This window comes from Adiantum capillus-veneris, chromosome 28 (assembly GCF_014529385.1).
Source record: "Adiantum capillus-veneris isolate H3 chromosome 28, ASM1452938v2, whole genome shotgun sequence".
Classification (NCBI taxonomy): domain Eukaryota; kingdom Viridiplantae; phylum Streptophyta; class Polypodiopsida; order Polypodiales; family Pteridaceae; genus Adiantum; species Adiantum capillus-veneris.
Window position 1 is genome coordinate 21,435,953 of NC_140958.1, and position 4,501 is coordinate 21,440,453.

The 4,501-nt window shown below is 45.5% G+C and overlaps 1 pseudogene; it reads left to right on the forward strand.

The window, feature by feature from the left end:
- Window positions 1-1,618: 1,618 nt before the first annotated feature.
- LOC147420163 (uncharacterized protein At4g28440 pseudogene) lies at window positions 1,619-2,003 on the forward strand (annotated as a pseudogene).
- Window positions 2,004-4,501: the final 2,498 nt, after the last annotated feature.

Below are 4,501 nucleotides of genomic sequence, written 5' to 3' on the forward strand. Positions count from 1 at the left end.
TGATGTGATCCTTCATTTTGCCATCGATCGGGATCTTGCCCCTTGTCTAGTGTGTGAGTGCTCTACGTTTTGCATGAGTTGATGAATAGATGAGCAAGAAAGTGCCCAAGGCCGAACTCAAAACACTCCCGAGCTTGCCCCCAAGACCCAACCCAGAGGTGGTGCTTAGATCCTCTATAGGGTCTCCTCCAACCTGGCTCCCATCTTGCAAACCTCGGAGACCACAAGGCCTTATGTCCTCAAGCAAGTATGGGACTATGTCAAGGCTCACAAGCTCCAGAGTAGTACTAAGAAATCATAGATCTTATGTGATCCTCCCCTTAAGAAGGCATTTGGATGAGACAATGTTAGTGCTCAAGTACTTGAGTCTCCACTTGTCAGCACAATTTTCTGTTGATGCTATTAGGCTGTTGGCGATGCAGAAAACAAGTAAACGTCAAAGTGGACATGAGGGCAGAAAAGCTTAGGATGGTTATAATCCTCAAGTAATTAAGCTAGCGGCTTATGAGTGTAGCTAGTTGCTTGCGCTTTTAGCATAGTGTGTGAGGGGATTAGTGGCAGACAACTCAATGTCGAGGGAAAGGCATATTTGGAGAATATTGCAATTTGCCACTAGTGCAAGTCATGGTGTGAAGAGCCTTTGGCTTCAGTCACACTCCTCATCCAGCTCTATTGATAAATGAATGCGAGCTACATACTTACAAGTCTGGTCATCAGATGAGGTATGCAGACTTGAAAATACTTACTCAGGACATGCAACATAGTCAAGGAGGGGAAGTCCAAGTAGTTGATGAAGGGAGAGAGAGTGAATTAGATGGCAAGGGCCTTCCTGCCTGGTGAATCCATAGCCTTGAGGGTTTCTATGAAGATCTTCTATGCAAGTCAGCTGCGAGCTTCCACGCACATGCTGTTGGTGAGATCCACCTTCCTGTACTTGGCCATTTTCGATTGCTTTAGCTTCTTGTACTTGGTCTTGATGAACCAGAAGCAGTTCTCGTACATGGTCTTGATGAACCGCGCTAGGCCCATCTCTCTCTCTCTCTCTCTCTCTCTCTTTGTGTGTGTGTGTGTGTGTGTGTGTGTTCACATGCAGACATGCATCTCTAGCGCCTCGTTGATAGCTAGCTTGGCAGAGCTCAAGGAAAGAGGGCAAGGTTTGTGCCTGTAACAAAATACCTCGTCCAGCTCTGTTGATAACATTTGATGAGGCAAGCATTTTTGAACGATCTGTAGACAAACATGGACTACTCTCTCTCTCTCTCTCTCTCTCTCTCTCTCTCTCTCTCTCGCTCTCTCTCTCTCTCTCTCTCTCTCTCTCTCTCTCACAGTAAAAAAAAAAACTCTTTGAAAGAGCGCGCGCCGGCGCGCGCTCTTTGAGAGAGCTTCTTTTTGACAAGAGAGAGAGAGAGAGAGAGAGAGAGAGAGAGAGAGAGAGAGAGAGAGAGAGAGAGAGAGAGAGAGAGAGAGAGAGAGAGAGAGAGAGAGAGAGAGAGAGAGAGAGAGAGAGAGAGAGAGAGAGAGAGAGAGAGAGAGAGAGAGAGAGAGAGAGAGAGAGAGAGAGAGAGAGAGAGAGAGAGAGAGAGAGAGAGAGAGAGAGAAGGGGGACAAAATTGTAGGCATGGTGGCGTCAAAGCAGAAACAGGGGACGAAAATTTATAAGGTGCAAGATCTAAGGCCCGGCACAGCCAGCCACAACCTGGTGGTGAAGGCGCTGAGCACGAAGCAGGTGATGCAGAATTCAAAGAGCCGCCTCGCTACCCCTCAGAGCACCCCTTTGTGCTTGGCTGAATGCGTTGTTGGCGATGAGACTGCCATGATCATTTTCCCTACCCGTAATCAGCAAGTGGATGTAATGCAGGAAGGTGGAAGAGTGATCGATATGTTTAGGGGCTCCATGCGCCTTGCAGTGGACAAGTGGCAAGGCTCTATTGAGGTGACGATGGAACCTGCCAGACAATAATCTATCATTGATTGAGCTCAAAGTAATCCTTGTAGATGAATAACTGTCTTTTGTGGTGATCTTATTTTAAGAGAGAGAGAGAGAGAGAGAGGTATACACAGCCTCGTCCGTTCAGCAGACGCTTCGCTGAGGAGAGCATCAAACGTGCCCATGATCATATCAGTCAGTGCTCCTCTCTTACATACAAGCTGCACCTTCGCCTTTCACGTCTGCACCTCCTCTACGTTTCCATTTACCTGCTCCTACACGGGCGTCCGCTTAATCAAGGACAGCTTGCTCGAGGCCTTTTGCAATGATGCTTCCCAACAACCCTTAAGGGTGGAAAATCCTCTTCCCCTTCCCTGTCTCTGATACTGTCTTCTCTCGTCCAACCAGCCTCTTCTAGGATCTCGCGTTTGCAAAGTGCTATCGTATCACTTCAACCGTTGCATGCAGCAAGAGCAGAAGCTCTATTTGTTTCAAGGCTTAGCTTTGGATCACAGGAACTTGTAGTTCTCATTCAAGGTCAGCCTCTTTGTGTGCTGACAGTTCTCTGATGAGCTTACAAGGGCTTGCAGTTAGGTTTTGCAATATGTTTAACAAATTAAGACATCAATAAGGTTCACTTTTTGAGAATTACAATTTTTCTATCATACAATTGGATCGGCTTTTGTAATGCTTAAACTTTTGTGTCAAGCGTTTCAAATTTTGGACACATCTAGTACAGTATTCTGGATCAAAAAAAGGGGAGAGAGAGAGAGAGAGAGAGAGAGAGAGAGAGAGAGAGAGAGAGAGAGAGAGAGAGAGAGAGAGAGAGAGAGAGAGAGAGAGAGAGAGAGAGAGAGAGAGAGAGAGAGAGAGAGAGAGAGTTTTAACGTTCTAGGAAACCATCCCAAGAGACCTTAAAGATCTTGTCGACGAGGAGAGTTGAATTCAAGACCTGTTATTCAAGAGGGAAATGGCATAACCAATCTACCACACTTGGGTGATAGAAAGGTTATAACATTTTCCTTCTTTTATTAGCACACACACCCACACCCACACACACACACTAAAGAAGAAGAGAGTTTTAATGTCGTAGAAAACTATCCCAAGAGACCTTAAAAATCTAAGTTAAAGTGACGAGGAGAGTTGAACTCAAGACCTGTTATTCAAGAGGGAAATGGTGTAACCAATCTACCACACTGGGGTGATAGAAAGGTTATACCATTTTCCTGTTTTTATCAGCACCCACACCCACACCCACACACACACACCCGAGAAGAAGAGAGTTTTAACGTTGTAGGAAACTATCCGAAGAGACCTTAAAGATCTAGCCGACCAGGAGAATTGAACTCAAGACCTGTTATTCAAGAGAATTTCTTTTTGACTGAGAGAGAGAGAGAGAGAGAGTGGGGGGGAGGGAGAGAGAGAGAAGTGTGATTAAGTAGCTGCGCCTCTTCGGAGTCCGGGGGTCTCCTTTTGTAGTCCGAAGTTCTAAACTCTTGCCTCGGAGGAGCACGTGCTCTCCCTCCCCTGCCTTGCTTAGTCCAACAACCACCACGATTCTTCAAACTGGAGGCTTAATTGGGTTGGGAAATATCTACTCAATCCGCAAGACCAGAAACGATGGTGTGATAAGAGATTAGGTCAAGCTGCATCAACATGTAGAAGCTCTCCTTGTGACAAAGTACAAGGTCGCATGACGAACATCAGCACATATATGTTGATCCTACAACATGCACGATCTCCGCCTCCTCAGCCTCTTCCCTTCTAGCCTTCCCTCGCCCATATGCGATCCCCTCCTCCTCCTCCTCCTCCTCTCTCTCTCTCTCTCTCTCTCTCTCTCTCTCTCTCTCTCTCTCTCTCTCTCTCTCTCTCTCTCTCTCTCTCTCTCTCTCTCTCTCTCAATCTCTCTAAGCAGAAAGTCCACACCAGCATGGGCTCTTTCAAAGACTTTTTCTAAAGAGATTGAGAGAGAGCGAGGAGAGAGAAAGAGAGGGGGGTTTGAAAAAAAAAACCTAGGTTTGGTGTAATCCCACTTGCAAATTTGGAGATTTACCTCTATATTTTAAATTTTAAAGTGAGAAAACCTACAAAATGTAGAGAAATTTAGTGTCATTTGGTGTAAAACCCTTCAAATTTAGTCAGTTTACCACTAAAATTCTCATAGGTAGGTCTGCCAAGTTTTCAGAACAAAGTTTTTTTGGAGCACTGGTCCCTGCTCGTGCGTGAAAGAGTTCGCGTCTCTTTCAAAGAGATTTTTTGAAGGGTTTTGTTTATACTATAAAGTTTTTGAAAATGACAATGGTTGAACTTGAGGACCTTCTTGCCTTGTCTATTGTGAGTTTCCTTGCCCAATTCCTTCAACACCAAATTTGTCAATGATTAGGGACCCTGAGATTTACCTTCCATAGACAACACAGTTGTCTCAACGTGGCATAATGTCGTTTGTTGTAGCACAACCAACCTCCCAGTTACCCCTTTGAGGGGGTTACCTTATGGGGTGCTAAGGACCAAGGCTTGGGCCACATTATTCTACAAGATGACAGATGCAATGCTAGACTACCATCCATTTGAATT